The 16,408-nt window shown below is 37.3% G+C and overlaps 1 long non-coding RNA gene across 2 annotated transcripts in view; it reads left to right on the top strand.

Moving 5' to 3' along the window:
- The window catches only part of LOC133207071 (uncharacterized), a 92,010-nt gene that overhangs the window by 65,954 nt on the left and 9,648 nt on the right, over positions 1–16,408 (top strand). The window contains exons 2-3 of one of the 2 annotated variants that reach the window (XR_009723943.1): positions 4,280–4,354; positions 14,375–14,688. This is a non-coding gene — a long non-coding RNA (uncharacterized LOC133207071). Of the gene's footprint in view, positions 1–4,279; positions 4,355–14,374; positions 14,689–16,408 lie in introns of those variants that run through there. The other variant, XR_009723942.1, reaches the window with a different exon arrangement.

Raw genomic sequence — 16,408 nt, 5'->3', positions numbered from 1 at the left:
ATGATTAAGAACAGGTTATATAAGAATGGGGGAATACAAACATAACTAGATGGAACTTCCTTGCCTGCATCAGCACTGAGACTCCCAGCAAAGTCAACGGTTGTAGTATGCATAGTATGCAGTATGTAGTATGTAGTATGCAAATGACATTCTTGAAGATAATAGTTCTGTGGTTTAGTTTTAGATTGATGCTTAGTGAGAAATGGAAATAGAAAATCTCTATACTGTATCTGAAGAGAAAATTCACAAGTGTTCTACAGCATATAAGCTATCAGCCAAAATTATCCACAAAGCACTATCATCCCTCCATTTTTGCAACACTTCTTAGGCAAAAAAACCCCAGCTAAAATAATAGATTGCACAAAAAAAAGTAAATACTTTCACATAATTTTGAGAACATTAACAATTCAGAAGTATAGAAAGAAAATCTGAAAATACAGAAAAAAGAATTTTAATGTCCATTTTTAAGGAAGGAAGGAAACATGACTCATCAAAACTCAGCCTGTTAACAATTGTATTTGCTTTTTACTCTTGGGTCAGTGAGGAGGGAAGCTAGCATCCACTGTTCTACCAATTTCTTTTTCTTTAAATGCACTGTTGCAAATAATTACTGAGCAATACCCTGTAAATCCACTTCCAGCACACACTCACACATGAAAATGAATCAAATTTTTGGCAATTAGAAGATGATGTATTACATCTCATGGTTACTAGTGCTACCACTTAATATGACACAAACACAAAAACCAAACAGCTGTTTCTGAACCTGCCTGAATGTTATCACTTCAGTCTACAGAGATTAAGACTACTGAAAAACATCTCGATTAACATGTCTTTGTCGGTCTCCTTAGTAACAATAGGTCCTACAAGATGAATACCATCTTCTTTCGTATCAGAATCACTACTTGCCTAGTGAGTTCTTTATTTAATAGAGACCAATTGATTTCTTACATCTACCTAATAATAAAAGTACATCTTAACTAGGAAATCTCTGATATTTATCTAGTGCTTTTCTACCTTATTTACAACCTAAAGATACAAGTAGAGGCTAAAAGAATTAGGTTTGTTCAGCCTTGAGATTGGGGTGGGAGGATGTGGGGGGTGTGGGTGGATCTTCACACTGCCTATAACACGAAAGACTCAAGATGGAGCCTGGCTCTTCCCAGAGGCGCACACTGGAAGTGTAAGAGGCAATTATGAAAAGTTTAAAATTCAGATTTGATATTTGAAAAAGATACTGTGAGACAAGTCAAACACTGGGCAGGCTGCCCAGAGACACTGTGGTATCTCAGCGATATTAGTAGTTCTCGGAGATATTAAAAAATTGACTGGACATGGCACTGAGTAGTCTGCTCTAACTGGACCTGCAGGCAAGCAGCAGCTGGTCTGGTTGTGGAGATCTTGTCCAACTTGCATGAATCTGTGATTCTAAAACCAACCTAACCCTATAAATATGTTTCTAAGTGCAGAACAATCATGTCAGCATAGGTTTGGGACCCAAATACATGGAAATCCCTACTCTTTGTCATCATATTTAATTGCTTTTTACCTTTAACCTACAGTATGAAACAGTAATCTTGCATGTGAATGTGTTTAAACACAAAAATTTTTGTAAGTTGCAAAAGTGTTTCTTACTTTCATTCTGAATGTATGCTGTCCAATTAAACTCCGTGCCATTAAAGTATGGAGCTAGGTAATTTTCAAAAGATGTTGAATTGTCTGATGGCCAAAACAAGCATTTATTCTTCAAATTGCCCATGAACAACTGCAACCCTATTAGTGCAAATACACTCAGGCAAAACACAGTCAAAATCATTACATCTGAGAGCTTCTTCACAGACTGAATTAAGGCTCCAACAATAGTCTTCAAGCCTGCAGAGAGAAGCAGATTTTTGTTATAATATTAAATATTTACCTACACTAGAATGTGATGTGACCTACTCTAACATACAAATATCATGCACAGCTTCATAAAAAGTCTTAAAATATTTTCCAAAGGGAAAAAAAGTACCAACGAGTCTTATGGTTCCTGACAAATTAATTTGAAAATATTAAGGTGAATGAATGTGACACATTCCAAAACACTTGCTCTTCAAATGAAGAGGTAACTTTTTATTCATGTTTTCTATACATGTAAACTACATGTAAAGAAAATTCGTCCTTTTATTTTCTTCTTGATGCCTCTTGCTCCAAACCTTTGCCAGTGCTCTATTCCAATACATTGGTTCTACAACAGCAAACAAAAACAGAACACAATTGCACTGTGGCAGAAATTCTTATGACTGCATTCTTTTGCATCCTCTTCAACTGGAGGTCTGGTTTGGTGAAGACAGGCATCTTAAGGTAATAAATACACCATGCAGTTCCCATGCTACTCTTTATTATCTTGGTCTTCTTTCAGGAATTCAACTTCTACAACAGACTGAAATTTTCAATCCCAAATGTCTTCGATAAATAGGAACATTAAAATTAGTGAGAGAAAAATAAAAAGAATTCATTTTGATACTTAAGGTGGGAGAGAAAATTCAACATCATGAAATGGAAGTATGCACAGGCTATGTGATTCAGTTTCTCATGCAAGAATGTATTAAACTCTGAGGCTGAGCATTTTAGAGAATTAGAAAAGGGAATCAAATTGCACTTAAGACTAAAATCTGGATGCTTCTGTAAAAAATAGGAGTTCAGCTCCTCTAGAATTACATTCAGCCTCAGTGTTTAACTTAGCTCTCACCTGGGATGACTGATATTGTTTTCAAAGCTCGGAGCACTCTGAATGTTCTCAAGGCTGAGACACTGCCCAGGTCCACAAACTCTGTCACATACCTGTAGTGAGGGATTCCACACACAAACACAATGACAGAATTAAACAGAGGTGATGTAGAGTGCCTACTATTTTACACATTTACTTCTTACCTGGGATTACAGAAATAGTTTTCAAAGCTCTCAATACTCTGAAAGCTCGAAGAGCTGAAACATTGCCTAGGGTTTACAAATTCTGTTATATACCTGTAGGATTAAATCACAGTTATTCAGAATTGAGGTAAAGCGTACACTGCTTACCTGGACCTGTAATCCAGACTGGAATTTTTGAAAGGGAAACTTTAAATGAAAGACTTGTCCTTCATATATTCCTGTTTCAACTAAGTTTTCCCTAAGAAACAGACACTTAAGTGAATCTCCATTGAATGTAATTTAAAAATGATTTCCCTGTTTATATTGTTTAAATACTCTTTAAAATAAATTGTTCACTGGTAACATCTCTTTTGTGCTGTGGGACCGTCCACTAATTCTGCTGTGTGCTACATTAGTGTAAAATATTAAAATGGAAAAAGTTGAAACACAATTCAAGTAGAGTTCATTTTACATGAGGTAAAATAACCTAAACAAATTATTACAGGTTCAAAAAAAAAAAAATCTATCTAATATTTCACTTTTAAAAAACTATATACTTACGCAAAGGAAATGACAACAAAATCAAGCCAGTTCCAGGGGTCACGAAGGCAAGTAAAATCATTTATACAGAAGCCTCTTGCAAGGACTTTTACCAGAAACTCAAAAGTATAAATTCCAGTGAAAGCGTATCTATGAGAAAACATCCAAGCAAAAGTATAAGATTGTCCTTCAGTGATACAACATCACAGGCATAATGGAAAACCACCAGGACCCAGTTACTGTCACACATACTGTAACAGCAATTACAAACTCACATAAACTATGGCTGTTTTCCCACCGCTGCTCTGCAAGATAATTGGATCGATTACTTATTTTATCTGATATATTTTTCCAGTTCCTGGCATATGAGATTTTGTAATTTCAGCACAAATAATAATAATAATAATAATAATCACAAAACTATTTTTGCTCAAATAAAAATTTCAGCATGGTTGCCATGTCAGAAAAAAAATCCATAGGTAAATGAAACCTAGGGTTTTCTAGCACTTGATGGCTGCCCAGGTAGACTTGAGAACGTCAAATAATAATCCTTAGCAGAGCTATTTTCTTTAGTAAGGGTGTATGTGTCCCCATTTTAAATTTTGTTATACAAAATGAAGATGCTTCAAAGGGCCTTAGAAAGCATCTTCCTCAATGAAAAGAAGTAGTTTCAGGCAGAATGGCTTTTTTATTCTTTTTTTACATAAATTCTGAAGGAACAGCTCAAGAAGGAGAACTCATGAAAGCATTAGTTGTACAAACACTCTGAACAAGAGTATTAATCAGAATATTGTTCAGAGGAAAAGATTAACAATATCACAGTTTGTTTTCTTCCTTGACCTTGAAGGTCTATGCTGCATTGAGTAGCAGCTAGGATCAAACTCGGGCTATAAAAAGGAGAATACTGGTATAACACATGAGGGTAAATAAAACTATATGGTCTAGCTCTCAACTTCTCATTTTTAAACCACTTAAAAAATTACAAGCTCATTTAAGTATACTTACTCTACATTCTTTGTCCACGCTGGAAGGTTACTCCATGTCATAAAAACACAGTTTGTCAAAATAGTGAGCATAATGAGCATGCTGAACAATGTTGACTACAGTTAAGGAACATACTCTTAATCATCAATAATGCAAATAATGGTGCAAATAATGATGCAAATAATGTCATCAACAATGCAAAGATGTTTCACAATGATGGCTATACCAGTAACTCTGTAACCTAGGCACACATGCTGTGTATCTCCCTCTGAATTTAACCAGAAAGCTAAAGAGACAAATCTTAGTTCTAATTCATTTTGAAAGAAAGAATTAAATGCAGGTACACATTTAAACACTAAACAAAAACCCCCATTGTTACTAAGATTAAAAAAGACAGTAATAATTTTTAACAAACCACTTGAAAAGGATATGAATGAACCAAAATCATAATAGCTATTCTTCTAACAATATTGAAAGGAGATAAAAGGTACAAGGCAGGTGTGGCACTGAACCTGAAGATTGTCTTCCCTTTATTCAATACTATAAAAGTCTTATAAAAAGCCCAACCGATCAAACAAACAAAACAAACAGAAAAAAGAGAGGAGACAGAAAATAGGAAATTAAGGACACCTGTTAGCAACTTTGCTATAGAGGCTGCACTTACACATCAGTAGAATTTTACAAGCAAATATCAGTCTAAATTTTCACATAAGCAATGAAAAATCAACACCAGACATCCTCTGTCTGTGCTTTTAAACAAAATCTGCATTTCAGCTTTTTCCAGGATTATGCCATTACATTAAAAATTTGTCATTTTTAACATTAAAAATTAATCCAGCTGTAATACATGCACTTCAGATCAAAGTTGGCAAAGCAGACAAAGCACCTAACCAACCATTTTTGGACACTTACAAGCAACTATTTCAGTCCTTTGAAACTGCTTCTGAGGTGAGACATCCTTGGCTTTCAAAGGCTTTACTGCCTTTACTGCATGGACAATTATCACTTGTACCATTTATGCAACCTTTTTTCTTTTTATTTTGACTATGAGACAAAATGAAAATGTCATCTAATTAAATCTTACTTCAATCTATTTCCTATGATTATTCTCCCAGAAGGCTAATATCCAGAAATACAAAGGTAGTAACGTTGAATCTTTCTGTTTTCTAATGATATTCTATTGTAAAAGAAATAGATAATTTGACAGTAGCATTCATGAACTTGCAACAACAAAACCTAAACTAACTAAAAAAACTACATCTGATTATTAGTCTTCAACATGCTGTATAAACCCCCCACTGCTTTAACTTCACTGCTTCTTACAGAGAGATAATATAGCTCTTTGGTCACTTGTATGCAAGTTGCTCATCTGTTGATTATTTAGCACCTGATTTCAAGAACCTGTCCTGTTTTTAATTCAGCAAGCATTTTATTGATTTACACAATAAAATAACCACTCACTGCTTATATTCCACTTCTGCCTACATAAAAACATATTTTCTTCATCTGTACTTGCCAAAGTCACCACCCTTGCTCTTTTCTCCTTTTGTTTTCATTTTATCTACAAAAGAAACTGGGTTGCATTGCAGTACATATATGTAAGTTTAGATTTTGCCTTCAGGTCTATATTGGGCATGTAACATAGACCAAATATTAAAACACAAAGTACACAGTTTTAGTCCTTACACCCAGTCCAATGTGAGAAATGAGTGTCGGGCTACTCGCATTAATGTTATTTTTATGCTGTTTTGCTGAACCGACACTGAGCCACAAATCCTCTTTTACATAAAAAAAACCCCACACCATTTATATGAAGTTTCTGGGAAAACTTCTCATCCATGCAGATACAAAGTCATTCTAAGAGGAATGAGGTAGCAACCTTGAAGAACCTCCTTGCTCTATAACATATTGAGGTCATATGACCTCAAATTATCCTACTAGTGTACGGTCTTCATGTTGCTCATGGGGCAGTCCAGGGAGCAATTACTTGCTGGAGAACTGGTATTAAAAACACTCAGGAAAAACATAACTGGCCAGAAAAATCAAATCTTCCCATGAGACTCAGAACAGTTGCAGTGGCCCTGAAGCAAATTCTAGGAAAACGTATCTGTGTCACAAACTCTTACCAATCCATTTAAATCACATCATATGAAGCTGACATATATGTGATGACAATATTTATTCTTTTTACTTATGTCCCTCCCTAGCCAGAAAGCGTTTAACAGTTCACTTTTTGTAAAACAAATATTTCTATGAGATTTCAAGGAAAGTTTGACAATTTACCATTTTGGCAGATGAGCACCTTTTCCAAAGATTACCTTACTGAAATAGATCTCAGGTACTGTCTATGTTTCCTAGAAACCCCAGGAACAGAGTAAGCAGACAGAGAGGAAGTTTTCAAATGTATCTGCATTCAATCAGATTTGAAGAGATTTAGGACATCTAAATCAAATCCACTAACTCAAACTACCATCATAAGGAAACCTTAGACATTAAAAGAAAAGCTTATTAAGCGGAAGAGTTACAGTCATATTTAGTGTATTCAAAGTAATTAAGATGATATCAGACACTGCATGATACTTCCAACCAGGGTTTCTGACTACCTCCACACCGGAGCATTTATCGCTTTATAGTTCAACAGGACTGTTCTAATTACACTCTTAATATAAAATACTTACTTTTTTATTGATATAATATGGATCCAGGTCCTCCAGGGGCACAGATACCATCCCTGGAGGAACATCACCATAAATAAATGGCAGTGTCTTTCCTGCCTCTAAGTCAGGACTTGGCTTTGGGCGATCTTCCTCATGACCACCATCATCTTTATGCTCATCGTTGTCATGAGCCTTTTCATCAGCAATATGTTTTTCAATAGCTGCAAGAGATTCTTTGGTGAAATAGAAGAAGCTGTCAGATCCTGGTGGTACCAGCATTGCTTGTGCCATCTTTTCATTCCGTAATCCTTAAATGCTTTTAGGCTCTTGAACAAGAAGATCCTAGGAGAACATGAGGAGAAAAAAAAAAAAAGAAACAGGAAATAGAGGGCAACAGCAATGAAAATATCCAAATAAAAGCTTCTGGCACAGTCATCATTTGCCTCTTTTGTAATTCTAAAGCCCTGTAGCAAGAAGTATGAGAATTAATTGTCAGATATTTCATAGAAAATTAGGTACCATTAATGACATGGAGAACAGATACCAATTATGATGCAAGGAAAAAAAGCAAAAGGGGCACGGGGAGAAAGCTAAAATTTGCACAGTTTGTCAACTCTTTAAGACAAACCTAACAAGACAAAAGGAAAAACAAGTCCCGCTTTACCTAGCCTAAACATTAAGTTAAAACACACCTTACTGTGAAAAAGGAATGTGTTAACACAGCTATGCAGGGCTGCGTTTCAGGGAATAGGGTGGCTGGGGTCACACCACCGCAGTAGCTGTCTGCCACCCCTTCCTCCTTACGTTTTTCCCCTGCTCCAGCATGGGTCTTTCCCACAGGCTGCAGGGCTTCAAGGTAAGTCTGCTCCAGTATAAGCAACACATATGCTGCAGTTCCTTCTAGGAATATCCACCTGCTCTGGTGTGGTGTCCTCCACAGGGTGCCAAGCAGATACCTGCTCTGGTATACTCCTCCACGGGCTGCAGGGAAATACTTGCTGCACCATGGCCTGTCCCACAGGCTACTGAGGAATCTTTCCTCCAGTGCCTGGAGCCCCCTGGAGCCCCCTCCTTCTCTTCCTCCACTGACCTGGGTGTTCACAGGGCTGCTTCTCACACTTTTTTCCTCACGCTGACATGTGGCATTTTATTCTTGCTTTCTGGGTGTGTTTTCCCACAGGTGCCACCATCTTGGCTGAGGGGCTCAGCCATGCTCTAGGGTGGGTCGACTAGAGCTGTGCAGAAATGGCCGTGTCCAGCATCAGGCAGCTCCTGCCTCTCCTCACAGAGGCTGCGCCTGCAGCCCCCCTCAAAACAGGAGCCACAGACACCAAGTACAGAAACACTTTTAGGTCAATATGAGTTGAGGAAGATTTATTTTTTAACAATTTTCTAGCAGAAGCTAAATTGTCAGGAACATGCAACCTGATGTTACACAAACCATCTCCTCCTCAAAATCAGCCAGTCAAGGGTATGCACAGACTTCAAAACTCTGCTTTTTCAGCTGAGCTAAACCAGCTTCTCATTTCTTGGCAAATACTCTTTACCATGATAAAAGACATAAAAAAAGGCATCTTTGCACAGCCTAGTAAAGAGATGAGACAGAGTATTGGTGAATGAGAAGTGGATTATGAGCCAGCAGTGTGCTCTTGAGGCCAGACAGGCCAATAGGTGCATCAGGAAGAGTGTGACCAGCAGGGCAAGGGAGGTGATCCTCTCCCTCTACTCCACCTTGATAAGGCCACATCTTGAATACTGTGTCCAGTTCTGGGCTCCTCAGTACAAGAAAGACAAGGAGCTACTGGAAAGAGTCCAGCAGAGGCCACAAGGATGATCAGGGTCTGGAGCATCTCTCATGAGGAGAGATTGCAGGAGCTGAGTCTGTTTAGTCTAGAGAAGAGGTGACTGAGAAGGGATCTTGTTAATGCATTTAAATATCTCAAAGGGGGGCTTCAAGAGGATGGTGATAGACTCCTGAAGTGATACCCATAAACTAAAGCTCAAGAAGTTTCACCTCAACATGAGGAAAAACTTTCTGTTGAGGGTGGCAGAGCACTGGAACAGGCTGCCAGGGGGGTTGTGCAGTCTCCTTCTCTGCAGACATTCAAAACCATCAAACTAGATGCATTTCTGTGCAACCTGCTCTAGGTGACCCTGCCTCGGCAGGGGACTTAGACTAGATCATCTCCAGAGGTCTCTTCCAACCCTCACAATCATGGGATTCTGTTATATCCTATTAAACACAGAAATGTTTTTTCTACAGACCAGAAAGCCCAAGAATGCAAAGTCTCCCCTTATTTATTGAAGAAGTAATAACTTCATCTGTGGCATCTTCATGATTCACTATTCTCAAATGGTGACCCTGAAGATCTGCCCAGCCATGCCTGGACTGAGAAGCAGCTGTTTCTTAAAACGTACTTTTCCTTCAGAAGCTGGATGACATCTGTTGCTCTCAACACCAAGGGAACATGCATCAGCCGAAAGGGTGAGCAATACCTCTTGAAAGGAAGGTCACCAAGGTCCTTTTCCGTAAGCTTTATTTGTACCTAAGAGCTAAAGTAAGTAATGAAAGTATTATTTGGTACCTTTAGCTTACAACTCTTTTTCAGAAATAAAATTGTGAAGGGGGATGGGTATTATCTGCTTCTTTACCTTTAAGCTGAAAACTCACAGGGATTTCCTTAGCGCAAGCAGCCATGTCTGTTTAATTTTTTTTTAAAGCCAAGGAAAGTTCTTACTAGCAGAGGGGCTTTTTCCTACACCAAGGTGGTAGCAGTGTAAAGTTAAATAGTAAGCTTTCCCCCAGAAAAATCTCCTACATGGTATATTAGCCAATACTGTATGTGGTGTAACAGATTCTGAGGACTGCACTTATATATAATTTGCCTTTTCTGTATTGAGTGATACAAACTACAGTTAATATGTGCAGCTATATGTAATCAGTCTACACACAGTTATTATCTAAAATGGTTAGAGAGTAACATAAGCTCTTTTTTGAGTGTGAAGAGAGCAAGATCTACAGCCATTAGAACAGCTATCTTAAAAACAAATAAAAAAGGGGCTGCCCTTTATAAGTTAAATACATGTTTTTTTCAGCATGTCTACACACCACTGACCAGTCCACCATGCCTACCAACAAGCAGGGGCCTATTTGGCAGTCTAAGAAATACTTATGCAACTTCACGTTTTGATGACTATCTTCAGAAACAAAATAAGTAACACCAAACACGTCAACAAAAAAAGAAAGAGAAGACACTATCAGAGAATAAGACAAATACATGCCATACATTCAGCTAGCCTTTCGGAGGATGTTCCCATCGCTTCGATAAAGAATTTACAAAACCTTAAAAATAGTTGTCTAGTTAACTTTATGAGCAGAGACTCAGAGGGTGATGAATACCATGTCTGCAGGAACAACTTATCAAAGACGTACTTGAAAAATGTCACTAACTGTTATGTCTGTCTCTGCATTTGGGCTAAATTTACTCTTCAGAAGCCTGTAATATGTAAAACTAAAAGTTCATGACTGTTCACTTTACCAAATACCACTATGGCCTTATGGCAGTTTTTCTGAGTTACAGATGTTATCGGAATAAAAACCCATCTTGTTGCTTGCATGTTCATATTCCACTGGTTTATTCAGGAAGGCTTAAGTGGTATCCTTAGGGCTGAAATGAACTCCAGCATTTCTCTCTAGAGACACCACAGACAATGACTGCAGCACATCGCTCAGTGTTAATATAAAACAGAAAAAGATTCTTTTCCAACATATAACGTGACTCTCTTCCATTGATCATTTAGCCTAGCAGCCTAATAACAATCTATGCTTGCAAAAAAACCCACACCTATTAAACACATTTTGTGTTAAGTTCATTGACCATATTTTCTTGTTATGCCTTTTTTTAAAAGTACTGAAAATACATACACTTCATAGCACTGTGAAGCAAACTGATGCTACTTAAAGCATCACTTCATCAAAATCAGTAGTTTATTCAAGTAAGAAAATGAGTGCAAAAAAATAGAAAATATTTCCTCTCCCCATGAAAACCCCACAGAGGTCCTTATGAAAGGTTCCACGCCCCCCCCCCCCCAAACCAACATTAAAAAAAATACCAATAGTAAATAAAAACCCAAAACAAAAGAAACACGTAACACCCCCCCGTTTTCTCAGTTTACTATTGAGAAGTAGACTTCTAATCCAACATAGCTATATTGTGCATGTACGCCTTAATGGAGACTCTCTCCATCAAGCAGGACACAAAAAGCAACTTTATTTATAAATGAAAGATTACAGGCAAACTGCTGGATACCACAGACTACCTAGTAGCACATCACTAGAAAGAAAGTCCTGGATCCAGGAACAAGCCAATAATAACACAGTACAAATGGAAACATTGATATACTTTTATGGAACATGGCAGAATGAGAATTCTTATTTTCAAATTACCTTTAAAATATAATTTTAATGTATATACAAAGAAAAACATCAGGGTCATATTAATGTCATTTTAGAAACAATATATCTCTTATTACTCCCTTTTCTATGCTTGACATGTAAATAGATTGCTGCTCCAAAATGTTCTCTGCCAACTTGTATTAAATCTAGTCCTGTATTATTTGATAGGTAGAAGTCTGAGGTTTTGAGCTTGAGTCCACTGGGCTAAAAAAGCATGAACACATTGTTAATATTTTCTATAGGAATCAACAAAATGTTCATTGTAGCATTTACAGAAACAATGGCCAAACTTAGAAGAAAGCTTCGACAAAGCAACAAACCCCCAGTACTAAGGAAATGCGTTTTCCATACAGACACCACATATTTATCTTCAAGTTTTTCAGAGGTACAAATAACATCTGCTCTTGCTTCCATATATTCCATAGCATGACAATGAATTCTTACAGCATTATTTTCAATGTTCTCTGTAATATCATATATTTCATAGTGCTATTTGAACAAATTGAATAAAGTTTTCAACACCTTAAAGAAGCCAGGTGATATTACTAAGTCCCAATAACCATGTCTTACATATACAAAAATTAATTAAAAACATGAAGCTATTATCATGACAGTTGGGTGAGTAAAATTCAGTGAGGCAAATGATCAAATCTGATGAGTCATAAGCAAGCCTACATATATTTTCTTGGCTATTCTCACTCTTCTGCACATCTGTATATAAAGAGTATGTCTTTTTTGCCAAGGATATCGAATTTTACTAAATAAATTAAGTTCCACATTATTAACTGCTATGTAGTCATTATTCAATGATCCACTCTTCAGACTGTTAAGAGTTCCTACAGAAAATAAGCTGATTTTAGCCCTGCTACAATCACTATTCTGTGATTGTCTGCAAAACAAGCAGCACGCTATGATACAAATCCAGAAAGTTCTTAGGTAAATGGGTCAATCTAGAAAGCACCTGCTCTGATCAACTGTTAAAAATCTAGTGTTCTTCCTTCTACTCTCAAGTAATTTCCTGTGTAGATGCTAACAGTACATAAACTATTTGTCTACTTGTAATGCTAAACATCAATAAGAACTAAAACATTTATGAATTATTAATTGCTCTGAGACTGAATAAATTAGACCTATGGTACATTTCACCCCTTATAATTCTTGGCAGGAGAATGGCAATACAACAGTACTAAGTGGGACAACTCATTTTAAACAAAAGCTTTTGCCAGAAGTTGCTTCTTTCTCTATAGATTGTTCATGAAAATAATTACAAAGACCAAAGCAAAATGCCTACGTAAGACTGATAATTTCTGTTTGGTCCTAGGGATTCAACTTCTTATATGCAACTCAATTTACATGAGCTCTATCTCTTCTAAAGTTATCCCAAACTAGCTATTTTCAATTCAGTAACCTCTGTTTTCAAGGGATGAATTTACAGTGATACTCAAAAGATAGCTGAAAGACATTAATACTGGAAGAAAGAAAAATGTTTAAAAGGTAGAGGATACTACAGCTGATCTTAAAAAAAGAAAATTTCTCTAATATAACCCCATTTTTAGAATATGCAGCCACTTAGGCAAACTGATCTGCCTCCTTTATGTATTCATCAAGTGCAGACCCAGGAAATTCACTCTTCACAAACAAGCAAATCTAACCCCTAATGTATCGAACAGAAAATCTGGAATAGAGCCAACTCAGAGGAAACACATGGAACTTTTTCTTGTTGACAGTGCAATGAAAGGCAGTGAAAAACATGATTTACATTGTCAGAAAAATGACGTGTATTTTTATTCTAGCAAGCATGATATTTCCATTGTTCACATGTCACAGAATGACTCCTGTAACATTTTTCCAGACCACAGAAATGCTTCTCAAAATTTCAAGACTTCGCTTCTAGTTAGGTCTGAATAAGTCATGCAGCCAAATCCCTGGATAATAATCCTAATTTAAAGCTTCCCCAAACTGTTAATTCCTTTTACAATCTAAAGCAAGTTTATATCAGATTTGCCCCTACATTGAGGCTATTTTTCTCTTCTGTAGCCTGTCAGCAACTGATGTTTCCTCTTTCCACGTACTTACAGTACAAATTCATAACTTTTCCTCTGGTGATATGAGTTCAGGGGATCTTTTCTTTGAGACAAATAAATTATACCTGTTTCTGAAACTTGTTTTTACTCTTTCAGTGTTTATGTTACTTTGTTCGACATATTTGCTTTTGTAAATCCTGGTGTTTGATCTTGCATGGTTTCATTATCAATGTGTTGGCTTGCTTTTTTTTTTTCTCCTCAGTTCTCCAGATTCCTCCTCCAATTTGCTGCTTAAAGGAGAAACAGAAAAATTAGGTATCTCTATGGATACCACATAAAAACATACTATAGTTGCTTGGAGATGAAGCTATGAAACAATACTCTCTATATGTATTTTCAAGTAATCACGGTACTTGCACAGTGTTCAATTTCCTTCTATTCATTAGCTGGAACGTCTACCCATCATAAAGGATAAATTTTCTTCATATAGAGTACCAAATACCCAATAATTGTGTTCAGTTACAAAACTGAACACACCACTTAAACTGACTTTAGCTATATCAGCTCTTTAAGATATAACACTAGATTCCCCAAACAATGACACAAAATGTGGTTTATCCAGGAGTCCTGTGGACTGAACCATGCAGAATAGAAAGACTGGAAGTTTTTGAACTAGAAGTAGTTACTGAAAACAGTGAACAACAGGTAAACAGTTCTCCAGGAGTCTATTTCCTGAAGCAGTCAAATTTAAAGGAAGAAATAAAAATAGTTCTAAAAAATACAAAACCCCAATAAATAATAATTTTTAAAATATCTTTCAGATCTGGCCTCACAGAATAAGACTTCAAAGGTACAAGTAAAACAAGAATGGCCATGACAACACTGCAAGTTACTTTTCAGTTAAGATTACCCTTACATTACAGGTTCGCTGCAGTGATTCCAAGAAGTCAATAACTGACACTTTCAGAAAAGAATAAAGTACTACAGTACTTCTAGATTAAATTTTCAGGAGCACTCTGGCTCAAATTTCACCTTCACTGAATGAATGCCAGCTGAAAAAGAAAAGCCAGCTTGAAATAAAATTGTGAAGAACAGTCACAATAGGCAGAAGTGTTGCTTTAGAATGTTCTGCCTATATGAAATCCAGACATTCACAAAATCCTTAATGACTGCAGTTACGGCATTAAAAATAGCACATGTGCTTGCTCCCCATTTTCTTGGATAATGCAATTTTTAAAATGACTAAAAAACCAAACATAATTCTTCTGTTCAGGACTAACCTTTGGTTTTTGTGAACTGGAAAGAAGTAAATCAGCCTGGGCTTTTTTCTGTTTGGGTTGGTTTTTTTGGCTTGGGATGTTGTTTTTTTTTGTTTTGCTTTGGTTTGGTTTTGTTGGTTAGTTGGGGGTTTCTTTTGTTTTGTTGGGGGGCTTTTGTTGTTCTTGGTTTGTATTTCCAAAAGGGATCCTGATAAAGCTGTGTGGTCTTTAGCAGGACTCAGGTGCACAGAGTAAGATCTTGACATTTACATACATATACAAAGAAATCCAGAAATTGCAGTATTAGAAACTAGAAAAATGTTTCTTTCAAGTTCACAAATTTATTGTCTGTCAACAGTTACATTACAACAAAATTAAGATCCAGATTTTGTTAAGAATCCAAGTTTTTAAAAATTCTTGTTTGATGTATATGCAAGGACTAACCCTTTTTATGTAATATCTTAAACTGATTACGCAGATCCTCCACGGGTAATGGACCATTTATTGGAAGGCTCTCAGCTGCTCTGCTTTCTCGCACAGCAGAAGAATAAGCATAATTGTATACAGCATTATATTACATGAGTAATGTTAAATTAGTTTTATCCAAAGGCACTCTCAACTTCCATTAACGTATGATGGAGATTAAAAAAAAACAAAACAACAAACCCTTCTATCAAATTTAAAGTGGTTAAGGTCGCCTAAACTGTCTTTGTTATTAAGCAAACATTTACTATGAAACTGACATTTGGAAATTATAAAACTGAGAATCAGAGAACAGTTAGGGCTGGAAAGGACCTTAAGATCACCTAGTTCCAAGCCCCTGCCATGAGCAGAGAGAACTCACACTAAACCATATCACCCAAGGCTCTGTCCAACCTGGCCTTGAACACTGCCAGGTTTGGAGCATTCACAACTTCCCTGGGCAACCCATTCCAGTGCCTCAAGACCCTTACAGTTAAGAACTTCTTCCTTATATCCAATCTAAACCTCCCCTGATTGAGTTTTAACCCATTACTCCTTGTCCCATCACTACAATCCCTAATGAACAGTCCCTCCCCAGCACCCCTACAGGCCCCCTCCAGATACTGGAAGGCTGCTATGAGGTCTCCACGCAGCCTTCTCTTCTCCAGGCTGAACAGCCCCAACTTTCTCAGCCTACCTTCGTAAGGGAGGGGCTCCATTCCCCTGATCACTCTCGTGGCCCTCCTCTGGACTTGTTCCAACAGTTCCATGTCCTTTTTATGTTGAGGACAGCAGAACTGTACACAATACTCCAGGTGAGATCTCACAAGAGCAGAGCAGAGGGGCAGGATCACCTCCTTCAACCTGCTGGTCACGCTCCTCTTGATGCAGCCCAGGATATGGTTGGCTTTCTGGCCCTCGAGCACACACTGAAGCCGGCTCATGTTCATTTACTTAGACCAACACCCCCAAATTCTTCTCCGCAGGGCTGCTCTGAATCTCTTCTCTGCCCAACCTGTAGCTGTGCCTGGCATTGCTCCAACCCAGGTGTAGGACCTTGCACTTGGCATGGTTAAACTTCATGAGGTTGGCATCAGCCCACCTCACAAGTGTGTCAAGGTCCCTCTGGATGGC

This window comes from Neopsephotus bourkii, unplaced genomic scaffold (genome assembly GCF_033783945.1).
Source record: "Neopsephotus bourkii isolate Nb327-2 ecotype Australia unplaced genomic scaffold, CSIRO-AGI_Nbou_v1 NB_196, whole genome shotgun sequence".
NCBI lineage: Eukaryota > Metazoa > Chordata > Aves > Psittaciformes > Psittacidae > Neopsephotus > Neopsephotus bourkii.
This window is presented reverse-complemented; position numbering and strand designations above follow the sequence as displayed.